Source organism: Bos grunniens, chromosome 16 (assembly GCF_055505025.1).
Source record: "Bos grunniens cultivar Pamir isolate PY7600 chromosome 16, Bosgru_T2T1.0, whole genome shotgun sequence".
Lineage (NCBI taxonomy): Eukaryota > Metazoa > Chordata > Mammalia > Artiodactyla > Bovidae > Bos > Bos grunniens.
The window spans coordinates 38,443,458-38,457,395 of NC_141180.1; the positions used below are offsets into that span (position 1 = coordinate 38,443,458).

Below are 13,938 nucleotides of genomic sequence, written 5' to 3' on the forward strand. Positions count from 1 at the left end.
ACACCTTTTGGAAGGTATAGGGAGATGGAGATGGAGATGTTCAAAGAGAACAAAACAAATGAAAAAACAAGGCAATTAATAACAAAAAAAATTAAAAGTTGCACAGGAATAGCTACTTCTTGGCTCAGTATTGAATAAAATTTATGTAGTCACAATAAAAAAAAAATATTATATGTGTATTTAACCAAAACTTGTGATATAACTATATTCTAAAAATGGAGGAAATAATAATGGAGCATATGAGTTAAAAATCTTCACCAATCAGGACTTCTCTGGTGGTCCAGTGCAGGGGGACACTCAATCTCTGGTTGGAGAACTAGGATCCTAGGGGCCATGGGGCAATTAGGTCTTGAGCATCACTCCTGGAGAGGCGCCGCACCTCAAGTAAGACTTAACACAGGCAAATAAATAAACAAAAAGGAAAAAAGAGAGAGAAATAGATTTTAAAAAATCCTCGCTGATCATAACAGGAAATCAACAGGTGATCTCTAAGATAGGTGAATCAAAATATTATATAACAGCTGTACTATTTAAAAAGAAGGAAATCTGTAAGAAGCAACTAAAAGAATGGTTACTTTGAAAGGGGAGGTGGGGATTGAAGAGAATATGGGACTGCAGCCTTCATTACTGGTGTTTTGGCACTAATTGGCTTTTAACAAAAAGCATTTTAGGGCTTCCTTAGTTGCTCAGTGGTTAAGAATTCACCTGCCAGTGCAGGAGACACTGGCACCCCTGCATTGGCATGAGCTCCATGCCTGATCTGGAAGATCCCACATGCAATGGAGCAATTAAGCTCATGCATCCTGGAGCCTGCACTCCACCCAACAGGAGAAGCCACTGCAACCAGAAGCCTGAGCACCGCAAGTAGAGAAAAAGCCTGCACAGCAGTGAGACCCAGCACAGCCGAAAACAAATAAATAAACAACTTAAAAAAATCTTTTTTTAATCTAAGACCTAGGCCAAATAGGGGAGGCAGATCTTAATTCTGGCAGGTTCTAAGATATTTAAATGAAAAGGAAAGTAAGTCATGATGAAAGAAAAACAGCTTGCCTTGGTATTATATTATTTTATCTTTCAAAAATGCTTCTGGCGACCAAAGCAGTAATGAGTACACCTAATGCCTGGCTTCTAGTTTCTAAATGTCTCTTCTGACTGAAAGGAGCCAGGGCTCTTTAGAGGAATGGCTGATTCCAGGCTTGGCACATGGAAAGTATAAGGTGAGCCTGGAACACTTTGTTATGCCAGAAAGCAAGAATGTACTCAAAGAGTAATGGGAACACATCAAAAGGACCAAAAGCCAGTTTAAAGGGCTTCCCCAGGCCATAATCAGGACAATTTGATCATTAAAAACACTAATGACTATAATTATTGCAAAACATTGAATAAATAAAATCCAAGAGTTCATGGTAACTACAAAAAAAAAAAAAAAAAAGTAGTTACCATTGCAGATGACTATTGGTGGTTTAGTTGCTAAGTTGTGTTTGACTCTTGCGACCCCATGAACTGTAACCCCCCAGGCTCCTCGGTCCATGGGATTCTCCAAGCAAGAATACTGGTGTGGGTTGCCATTTCCTTCTCCAAGGGATCTACCCAACCCAGGAATCGAACCCAGGTCGTCTGCATTGCGGGTAATGACTATCTACAGGAGAGGACTATTAGGCCAACCTATTCTGAAAATTGATAACAAGTTAAGCATTTAGGGGGAATTGCAGTTCATCTCCAGTTAATGAAGAAAAGTTCTTCTTTACAAAAGAATGCAGAATAAATTATATATTTAAAATTTTGCCATTCTGCAATCCCCAGTGAAGTAACTGAATCAGGCAAAGATCGTCAGTGGATGTTAAAAACATTAAGTAAAAGGTTGTAGGGAAGTGGGATATTTGCCTTATGCCTGAGTATCATCCAGAGATCACTTGCAAATTGCAGAGGGAAAGTATACCTTTTCTGTGGAGGGATCCAGTGGTCACAATCTTAACTAAGGAGTCCAAATTTAGCATCATTGAAAGTAAGACAATCAGACATTGTGTTCCTGACGGGTGTAATAGGACATATTTGGCTGTACCCACAAAGTGACCTGGCCATTATCTAACCTGAATTTGATCAAGACTTTACACCACAGAGCAGGAAAAACGAGGAGAGAGGAATGCGCTAAGGAATGTCATGAGGAACAAATCAGGTGACTCCAGAATGTATCACGAATCCAGTTGATCCTTGAACAATGCAGGGCTTAGGGATATTGACCCTCCAAAAATTTGAAAATTGGAGTGTAATTTATAATGTTCCTCTGTATTTGTGGTTCCCCATCCTCCTATTCAACCAATCAGACAGTATTTGGAATCATCTCAGGGTATCTACCTAATTATTAGATTCCTTATTAGGTTTATTTATTAGGGGCTTCCCTGGTGGCTCAGACAGTAAAGAATCTGCGGGAGACCAGGTTCGGTTCCAGGGTTAAGAAGATCCCCTGGAGAAGGGAATGGCTCCCCACTCCAGTATTCTTGCCCAGAGAAGAATTCCATGGACAGAGGAGCCTAGTGGGCTACAGTCCGTGGGGGTTCATGGGGTCACAAAGAGTCGGACATGACTGAGCAACTAACACTTTCACTTTTATTAGTTCCAAAAGGGGGGAAATGGTATTTTTATGCTGATGGTAGTTTACAGTGGAGAATAGCAGGACAAAAAATACACCGCACTGCCTCTATGGTATTCATGCCAAAAATTATTATATTAATGAGAAAATTCCTGAATTTGATAATAGCACAATATTGAATTATACACATTTTTATTATTTTATATATCTAGAGAGAGGGAGTGATAAAGCAAATGTGACAAAATTTTATCAGTTGCTGAATCTGGATAAAGAGTACACAGGAGTTCTTTCTACTATCCTTGCAACTCTATCCAAAATTTTAAATAATTTCAGAGAAAAAAATCTTTAGAAAAATCTAAGTTAGACCTGGACCAGTTGGGGAGGCAATTCCTAAAAATATAGGGATTAAGAAAACATTTAAATCTTGATCAAAAAAGTTACCTTTATTTAAACACCTTGTATTATGTTGGCATTTCTTTTAGTTTTCAGGAATACTTGTTGACTTCATGGAACTGGCAGAGCTGGGACTCCAAGGTAAGGAGGCATGCATGGCCAAGTGACTGAGCTGTAAACTGAAGTCTGTTCCCAGACATTCTGGTTCTCAGCCAGTATCCTTTCTTTCCAGCTGAATTGCCTCATCCTTATGCTGGAAGCCAGCCCCCCAAAAAAGCTACTGTGGAACCCCTCAAGCCCTCAGCATCTGCCCAGCACTGGCACCCACGTGCTTTATACTCTAGAAATGCTTTCCAATTATTCTGTTGCCACTCCCGCCTGGATTAGACCACTTCATCCAGGCCATGACTGGGTTGTGTGTTTTTACACTATAGTTTTAGCACAGTGCTAAAGGCAGAAGAGCATAAGGCATAAGAGCTCAGAAAATCTTTTCTGATCCATTATTTTCAGAAAGCATTTAATAAATAAATACTCAGAAGATAGGATATGGGTAAGAACAGATACTTTTGGGCCATCTAACAACCTTTGGGCTTAATGTGTAAGGGATATGAACACACAAGCAAACAAACCAAGATAATTTATAAAGCACATCGCAAGTAAGTAGAACTTTTTTCTCTTTTAAAAAAAAATTTTTTTTTTTTTAATATCGTTGCTTTAGGGCTTCTCTGGTGGCTCAGTGGTAAAGAACTGACCTGCCAATGCAGAAGATACAGGAGACTGGAGTTTGATCCCTGGGTCAGGAAGATCCCCTGGAGCAGGAAATGGCAACTCACCCCAGTATTCTTGCCTGGGAAATCTCATGGACAGATAAGCCTGGTGGGCTGCAGTCCATGTGATCGCAGAAAAAGTAAGACATGACTTAGCAACTAAACAATGCAGTTGCTTTAACAATGTTGTGTTAGTTTCTGCTGTTCAGCAAAATGAATCAGCTGTACATATACAATCCATGAAGTCGCAGCAAGTCGGACATGACTGAGAAACTAACACTTTCACTTTTTTCCATACCTGTACATATATCCCTTCCCTTTTGGACTTCATTACCATTCAGGTCACCACAGTGTATTAAGTAGACCCTGTGCTACATAGTAGGTTCTCATTAGTTATCTACTTTTAACATAAGTATCAATAGTGTAAATGTGTCAATCCCAATGCCCCAATCCCTCCCACCCACCAGTAGAACTTTTTTTTTAATTGAAGTATAGTTGACTCACAATGTTGTGTTAGTTTCAGGTGTAAACAAGCAGAACTTTTGACCTGTTTCGAAAGTACTGTTTCAAGCTGAAACTCAGAGATGAACTTGGCTAGGAGTGGGAGGACTGTCTCCCTCTGGCCTTATCAATTCTCTTCCTCAAGGAGTTATTTACCTTCTTCAAGATTGTGTTTGCTGGTCTTCCCAACTGGCCTGAAAACTTCTGGGGAAAGGGACAGACGTTGTGGTTTTGTCCCTCTGTGAACTTTCTCCCTTTTCTGCATACTCAGCTCTGCCCACTTGCAGCAAGCATCCCAGGCCCGGAGGAGCCACCTGCACCCAGTACCTCAGCCTCAGTCTTGCCAGAGAGAGTGGGCCAGGGAGACGGACGGAGCACAGCTTCAGGACCTGACAAACCCTGACAGTGACTTACGGGCCAGGTAACATTCTCACGCAATTCATACAGCCTCTGAGCTTCAGTTCCTTCTGCTGCAAAATGAGGGAAGTGGGAATTCCCCAGCAGTCCAGTGGTTAGGACTCTGAGCTCCCACTGCAGGGGGAATGGGTTCAATTCCTGGTTGAGGAACTAAGATCCCATCAAAAAAACAGAAAATGGAGGTAGTAAAACTGACTTCTTGGGCTTCCCTGATAGTCTAGTGATTAAGAATCTGCCTGCCAATGCAAGGGACATGGGTTCAATCCCTGGTCCAGGAAGATTCCACATGCCACGGGGCAACAAAGCCCGTGCACCACAACTCCTGAGCCTGAGATCTAGAGCCTATGCTCCACAACAGGAGAAGCCACCACAGTGGAAAGCCAGCTAGACACAACACAGCACACCACGAGAGCAGCCCCTGCCGGCCACAACTAGGGGAAAGCCTGTGCACAGCAACAGGGACCTAGCAACGTCAGAACACGTTTTTTTAGAAAACTGACTACTCCCCCAAAAAACTGGGTGGATTGTGACGATGAGGCCTCTGCGCTTCATCCAGTGTTTGGAAACCTTAGTGACCATCAGGGGCCTTCTGTCCAGTTTTGTCCCTTGTTTGCACAGCTATCCCTGGCGGGGTGGAGTGGGTAAAGTCACTCATTCTTACTGTCTCCACTCCTTCCTTCCTATCTCTCCAAATTTTGTTGTTGTTCAGTCGCTAAGTATGTCTGACTCTTTGTGATCCCATGAACTGCAGCACGCAAGGCTCCTCTGTCCTCCACCATCCCCTGGAGTTTGCTCAGATTCATGTCCATTGAGTCGGTGATGCCATCCAACCATCTCATACTCTGTCACCCCCTTCTCCTTCTGCCCTCAATCTTTCCCAGCATCAGAGTCTTTTTGGCTCTTTGCATCAGGTGGCCCAAGTATTAGAGCTTCAGCATCAGTCCTTCCAATGAATATTCAGGGTTGATTTCCTTTAGGATTGACTAGTTTGATCTCCTTGCTGTCCAAGGGACTCTCAAGAGTCTTCTCCAGCACCCCAATTCAAAAGCATCAACTCTTCAGCACTCAGCATCTCTCCAAGTTGGTTCAGGTATAATCTGGTCAATATCAACAGCAGGTATCAGAGATGGATGTGCAGGACAATATTTCTTCCCTAGGAGGCCATAAAAAGCAGGAGGCATCCACTCCAGAGTCAGGCTGCCTGGGTTCAAATCCCAACTCCACCATGTTCCTGCCCTGTGAACCTCTATGCTTCAGCTTCCTCACCTATAAAACAGGAACAATAACAACAGCAGCTACTCTGTAGGGTTATCCCGAGGATTAGATTCATCAACACATAATTACAGAGCGCTCTGCTAGTATTGCATTTCATTGAATCCAATATGATGGTACACACTAGGAAATTAAGTGTATTGCCAATTAAACTAAGACATATCATCAGTGGAACTGGAACTGAAATTACATATTGATATTAGAAAGTCTTAAATATGACATTCTTATATGTGGAATCTAAAAAGAAATGATATAAATAAACTTACTAACAAAAAAGAAAAGCTATGACAAACCTAGAGAGCATATTAAAAATCAGAGGCATCACTTTGCCGACAAAGGTCCTTATAGTCAAAGCTATGATTTTTCCAGTAGTCAAGTATGGATGTAAGAGTTGGACCATAACAGAAGACTGAATGCCAAAGAACTGATGCTTTCCAACTGTGGTGCTGAAGAAGACTCTTGAGAGGCCCTTCGATAGCAAGAAGATCAAACCAGTCAATCCCAAAGGAAATCAATACTGAATATTCATTGGAAGGACTGATGCTGAAGCTGAAGCTCCAATACTTTGGCCACCTGATGTGAAGAACTGACTCATTGGAAAAGACCCTGATGCTGTGAAAGAGTGAGGACAGGAGGAGAAGGAGATGACAGAAGATAAGATAGTTGGATGCCTCCACCAACTCAATGGACATGAGTTTAAGCATACTCTGGGAGATGGTGAAGGACAGGGAAGCCTGACATGCTGCAGTCCATGGGGTCCCAAAGAGTCAGACATGACTTAGCAACTGAACAACAACAACTTAAAAACAGAAAGAGACTCACAGACTTAGAAAATGAACTTATGGTTGCCAGGAGGAAGGAACAGTTAGGGACTCGGGGAAGGTCATGTACACACTGCTATATTTTAAATGGATAACCAACAAAGACCTATCATATAGCTCATGGAACTCTGCTCAATGCTATGTGCCAGCCTGGATGGGAGGGGGGTTTGGGGAGAATGGATACATGTATATGCAAAAAATAAATAAAAGCTATGATAAAAAAAATTGATAGATGAAATATACTATTGTTATTAGTATACATAGCTGGAACATATTCAGTTCAGTTCAGTTGCTCAGTCATGTCCAACTCTTTGCAATCCCATGGACTGTAGCAGGCCAGGCTTCTCTGTCCATCACCAACCCCGGGAGCTTGCTCAAACTCATGTCCATTGAGTCAGTGATGCCATCCAACATTCTTATCCTCTGTCATCTCCTTCTCCTTCTGTCTTCAATCTTTCCCAGCATCATGGTCTTTTCCAATGAGTCAGTTCTTTGCATCAGGTGGCCAAAGTATTGAAGCTTCAGCTTCAGCATCAGTCCTTCCAATGAATATTCAGGACTGATTTCCTTTAGGATGGACTGGTTTGATCTTCTTGCAGTCCAAGGGACTCTCAAGAGTCTTCTCCAACACCACAGTTCAAAACTATCAACTCTTCAGCAATCAGCTTTCTTCATGGTCCAACTCTCACATCTATACAAGACTACTGGAAAAACCATAGCTTTGACTAGATGGACCTTTGTCGGCAAAGTGATATCTCTGCTTTTTAATATGCTGTCTAGATTTAAGGGCCTAGATCTGATAGATAGAGTGCCTGATGAACTATGGAATGAGGTTCGTGACACTGTACAGGAGACAGGGATCAAGACCATTCCCATAGAAAAGAAATGCAAAAAAGCAAAATGGCTGTCTGGGGAGGCCTTACAAATAGCTGTAAAAAGAAGAGAAGCGAAAAGCAAAGGAGAAAAGGAAAGATATAAACATCTGAATGCAGAGTTCCAAAGAATGGCAAGAAGAGATAAGAAAGCCTTCTTCAGCGATCAATGCAAAGAAATAGAGGAAAACAACAGAATGGGAAAGACTAGGGATCTCTTCAAGAAAATCAGAGATACCAAAGGAACATTTCATGCAAAGATGAGCTTGATAAAGGACAGAAATGGTATGGACCTAACAGAAGCAGAAGATATTAAGAAGAGATGGCAAGAATACACAGAAGAACTGTACAAAAAAGATCTTTACGACCCAGATAATCACGATGGTGTGATCACTGACCTAGAGCCAGACATCCTGGAAAGTGAAGTCCAGTGGGCCTTAGAAAGCATCACTACGAACAAAGCTAGTGGAGGTGATGGAATTCCAGTTGAGCTATTCCAAATCCTGAAAGATGATGCTGTGAAAGTACTTCACTCAATATGCCAGCAAATTTGGAAAACTCAGCAGTGGCCACAGGACTGGAAAAGGTCAGTTTTCATTCCAATCCCAAAGAAAGGCAATGCCAAAGAATGCTCAAACTACCGCACAATTGCACTCATCTCACACACTAGTAAAGTAATGCTCAAAATTCTCCAAGCCAGGCTTCAGCAATATGTGAACCGTGAACTTCCTGATGTTCAAGCTGGTTTTAGAAAAGGCAGAGGAACCAGAGATCAAATTGCCAACATCTGCTGGATCATCAAAAAAGCAAGAGAGTTCCAGAAAAACATCTATTGCTGCTTTATTGACTATGCCAAAGCTTTTGACTGTGTGGATCACAATAAACTGTGGAAAATTCTGAAAGAGATGGGAATACCAGACCACCTGACCTGCCTCTTGAGAAATCTGTATGCAGGTCAGGAAGCAACAGTTAGAACTGGACATGCAACAACAGACTGGTTCCAAATAGGAAAAGGAGTACGTCAAGGCTGTATATTGTCACCCTGCTTATTTAACTTATATGCAGAGTACATCATGAGAAACACTGGACTGGAAGAAACACAAGCTGGAATCAAGATTTCAAGGAGAAATATCAGTAACCTCAGGTATGCAGATGACACTACCCTTATGGCAGAATGTGAAGAGGAACTAAAAAGCCTCTTGATGAAAGTGAAAGTGGAGAGTGAAAAAGTTGGCTTAAAGCTCAACATTCAGAAAATGAAGATCATGGCATCTGGTCCCACCACTTCATGGGAAATAGATGGGGAAACAGTGGAAACAGTGTCAGACTTCATTTTTCTGGGCTCCAAAAATCACTGCAGATGGTGACTGCAGCCATGAAATTAAAAGACGCTTTCTCCTTGGAAGGAAAGTTATGACCAACCTAGATAGCATATTCAAAAGCAGAGACATTACTTTGCCAACAAAGGTTCGTCTAGTCAAGGCTATGGTTTTTCCTGTGGTCATGTATGGATGTGAGAGTTGGACTGTGAAGAAGGCTGAGCACCGAAGAATTGATGCTTTTGAACTGTGGTGTTGGAGAAGACTCTTGAGAGTCCCTTGGACTGCAAGGAGATCCAACCAGTCCATTCTGAAGGAGATCAGCCCTGGGATTTCTTTGGAAGGAATGATGCTGAAGCTGAAACTCCAGTACTTTGGCCACCTCATGCGAAGAGTTGACTCACTGGAAAAGACTCTGATGCTGGGAGGGATTGGGGGCAGGAGGAGAAGGGGACGACAGAGGATGAGATGGCTGGATGGCATCACTGACTTGATGGACGTGAGTCTGAGTGAACTCCGGGAGTTGGTGATGGACAGGGAGGCCTGGCATGCTGTGATTCATGGGGTCGCAAAGAGTTGGACACGACTGAGCGACTGATCTGATCTGATCTAGGTTGGTCATAGCTTTTCTTCCAAGGAATAAGCATCTTTTAATTTCATGGCTGCAGTCACTGTCCACAGTGATTTCAGAGCCCAAGAAAATAAAGTCTGTCACTGTTTCCATTGTTTCCCCATCTATTTATCATAAAGTGATGGGACCAGATGCCATGATCTTACTTTTTTGAATGTTGAGTTTTAAGCCAGCTTTTTTGCTCTCCTCTTTCACCTCCATCAAGAGGCTCTTTATTTCCTCTTTACTTCCTGCCATAAGGGTGGTGTCATCTTCATATCTGAGGTTACAGATATTTCTCCTGCCAATCTTAAATCCAGCTTGTGCTTCATTCAGCCTGGCATTTCACATGATGTACTGTGCATATCAGTTAAATAAACGGGACGAGACAATATATAGCCTTGACGTACTTCTTTCCCAAGTTGGAATCAGTCTGTCGTCCCTTCAAGATGGTGGAGTAGGACGTGCACTTTTCTCCTACAAGAACTCCAAAATTGCAACTAACTGCTGAACAACCATTGACAGGGGAATGTTGGATCCCACCAAAAAAAGATACCCCACATCCAAGGGCAAAGGAGAAGCCCCAACAAGACGGTAGAAGGGGCAAAACTGTGTTTAAGAATCAAACCCCATACTCACCAGAGATGCTTGGAGGGCTCAAATAAAACCTTGTGCACACCAGGACCCAGACACCCCACAGAGGCTGAGTCAGACCTGCCTTTGTGGTTTGAGTGTCTCCTGAGGAGGCACGGGTCAGCAGTGTCCTGCCGTGGGGACAGGGGCTCTGGCTGCAGCAGACCTGGGAGGCACAGCATGTGGCACAAGTCCTCTTGGAGGAGGTCACCATTAGCCCCACCATAGAGCCACCAAGCAGACGACTCATAAACTGGAGAACAATTATACCAAAAAGGTTCTTGCACTGTTGTGAAAATTCTAGGGCCCCCAGGAGATTTCCCAACCTGGGGATCTGGCAAAGGGACTGAGAAGCTCCAGGGAATTTGACTTTGAAGGCCAGTGGACTATGAGTACAGAACTTCCACAGGACTGGGGAAACAGACTCTTGGAGGGCACAGACAAAACATTGTGCAAACCATGATCAGGAGAAAGAAGCAATGACCTCAAAAGAGACTGAACCAGACTTGCCTGTGAGTGTCCATGACTCTCTGGAAGAGGCTCGGGTTGACAGCGGCCTGCCCTGGGGTCAGAGGCACTGAATATAACACCATGCGGTAGCATGCTGACATAAAGCCTTCTGAAGGAGGTTGTTACCATTGCTACCATTATCCTTGCCATAGTTTGGCCTCAGGCCAAACTACAGGGATGGAACATAGCCCCACCTATCAATAGAAAATTGGATTAAAGATTTACTAAGCATGGGCCATCAGAGCAAGACCCAAATTTCCCCACAGCCAGTGCCTCCCATCAGGAAGCTTCCACAAGCCTCTTATCCTTATCCATCAGAGGGCAGACAGAATAAAAACCACAATCACAGAAAACTAACCAAACTGAGCAGAAGGATCACAGCCTTGTCTAACTCAATGAAACTATGAGCCATGCCATGTAGATCCACCCAAGATGGACAGGTCATGATGGAGAATTCTGACAAAACGTGGTCCGCTAGAGAAGGAAATGGCAATCCACTTCAGTATTCTTCCCTTGAGAACCCCATGAACAGTATGAAAAGGCAAAAAAGATGTGACACTGAAAGATGAACTCCCCACTGGGTAGATACCCAATATGCTACTGGAGAAGAGTGGAGAAATAACTCCAGAAAGAATGAAGAAGCTGAGCCAAAGCAAAAACAATGCCCAGTTTTGGATGTGACTGGTGAAGGAAGTAAAGTCAGATGCTGTAAAGAACAATATTGCATAGGAACCTGGAATGTTAGGTCCATGAATTAAGGTAAATATCGAAGTGATCAAACAGGAGATGGCAAGAGTGAACATTGACATTTTAGGAATCAGTGAACTAAAATGGACCGGAATGGAAGAATTTAATTCAAATGACCATTATATCTACTACTGTGGGCAAGAATCCCTTAGAAGAAATGGAGTAGCCCTCACAGTCAACAGGAGTCCAAAATGCGGTACTTGGTTGCAATCTCAAAAATGACAGAATGACCTCTGTTCATTTCCAAGGCAAACCATTCAATATCACAGTAATCCAAGTCTATGCCCCAACCACTAATGCCAAAGAAGCTGAAATTGAATGGTTCTATGATGACCTACAGGACCTTCTACAACTAACACCCCAAAAAGATGTCCTTTTCATCATATGGGATTGGAATGCAAAAGTAGGAAGTCAAAAGCTACCTGGAGTAGCAAGCAAGTTTGGTCTTGGAATACAAAATGAAGCAGGGCAAAGGCTAACAGAGTTTTGTCAAGAGAACACACTGGTCATAGCAAACATCCTCTTCCAAAAACACAAGAGACAACTCTACACATGGACATCACCAGATGGTCAATACCGAAATCAGATTGGTTATATTCCTTGCAGCCGAAGATGGAGAAGTTCTATACAGTCAGCAAAAACAAGAGCAGGAGTTGACTGTGGCTCAGCTCATAAACTCCTTATTGCAAAATTCAGACTTGAAGAAAGGAAAACCATTAGACCATTCAGGTATGACCTAAATCAAATCCCTTACGATTATACAGTGGAAGTGACAAACAGATTCAAGGGATTAGATCTAACAGACAGAATGCTTGATGAACTATTGACAGAGGTTCGTAACATTGTACAGGAGGCAGTGATCTAAACCATCCCTAAGAAAAAGAAATGCAAAAAGGCAAAACGGTTGCCTGTGGAGGCCTTACAAATAGCTGAGAAAAGAAGAGAAGTGAGAGGCAAAGGAGGAAAGGAAAGATATACCCATCTAAATGCAGAGTTCCAAAGAATAGCAAAGAGAGGTAAGAAAGTCTCAGTGATCAATGCAAAGGGATAGAGGGAAACAACAGAATGAGAAAGACTAGAGATCTCTTCAAGAAAATTAGAGATATCAAGGGACTATTTCATGCAAAGATGGGCACAATAAAGGACAGAAATGATACAGACCTAACAGAAGCAGAAGATATTAAGAAGAGATGGCAAGAATACACAGAACTATACAAAAAAGATTGTCAAGACCCAGATAACCACGATGGTGTGATCACTCACCTAGAGCCAGACATCCTGGAGTGCAAGGTCAAGTGGGCCTTAGAAAGCATCACTAGGAACAAAACTAGTGGAGGTGATGGAATTCCAGTTGAGCTATTGCAAATCCTAAAAGAAGATGCTGTGAAAGTGCTGCATTCAATGTGTCAGCAAATTTGGAAAACTCAGCAGTGGCCACAGGACTGGAAAAGGTCAGTTTTCATTCCAATCTCAAAGAAAGGCAATGCCAAAGCATGTTCAAACTACCGCACAATGGCATTCATCTCACGTTAGCAAAGTAATGCTCAAAATTCTCCAAGCTAGGCTTCAACAGTACGTGGACTATATCAGCATTAGAGTTATGGGTCAGATGTCAGGTTCACCATTTACTACCTGGGTAACCTTACTTTGGGGTTCCCCAATAGTTCAGCAGTAAAGAATCCGCCTGCAATGCAGGAGACGTAGCTTCAATCCCTGGGTCTGGAAGAGTTCCCCGGAGGAAGAAATGGCATCCCACTCCAGTATTCTCACATGAAAAATCCCATGGACAGAGGAGCCTGGGGGGCTATAGTCCATAGGGTGGCAAAGAGTTGGACAAGACTGAGCATCTGACCTTACTTATGCAAGATACTGAGCCTCTCTGTGTCTCAGTTTCGTCCTCACCTGTAAATGCGGATAACATCAATAGCACCTACCATACAAGACTGTTGGGGTAATTAAATACGTGATGACTTAGGTAGTACCTAGTACACAATCGGAAAAGGCAATGGCAACCCACTCCAGTACTCTTACCTGGAAAATCCTATGGACGGAGGAGCCTGGTAGGCTGCAGTCCATGGGGTCGCTAAGAGTCGGACACAACTGAGCGACTTCACTTTCACTTTTCACTTTCATGCATTGGAGAAGGAAATGGCAACCCACTCCAGTGTTCTTGCCTGGAGAATCCCAGGGACGGGGAAGCCTGGTGGGCTGCCGTCTATGAGGTCGCACAGAGTCGGACAAGACTGAAGCGACTTAGCAGCAGCAGCAGCAGTACACAGTAGGTGCTATGCTTGCTATTCTTTAGAACAAAGTTATTCTCTCCAGGTGTGGATGTTGACTGCGGGAGAATAGAGGACGCACCTGGCTGGGCTTAGGTTAAAAATGGCTTGGGCTCAACAGCCCTCTCCCAGTCTCCCGAGGGTCAGGATGACCTAAGGGCCTTCGCCCCGCCCAGCCCGGCCCAGCCCCGCCCAGCCCGGTTCGGC

The 13,938-nt window shown here is 43.2% G+C and overlaps 1 long non-coding RNA gene across 1 annotated transcript in view; it reads right to left on the reverse strand.

Annotated features, from left to right (window-relative positions):
* LOC147356636 (uncharacterized) overlaps nucleotides 1–13,905 on the reverse strand; it is a 54,958-nt gene extending 41,053 nt beyond the window's left edge. Inside the window, exon 1 of the long non-coding RNA XR_015143398.1 lies at nucleotides 13,484–13,905. This is a non-coding gene — a long non-coding RNA (uncharacterized LOC147356636). The remainder of the gene's footprint in view (nucleotides 1–13,483) is intronic.
* Between the last annotated feature and the right edge of the window lie 33 nt (nucleotides 13,906–13,938).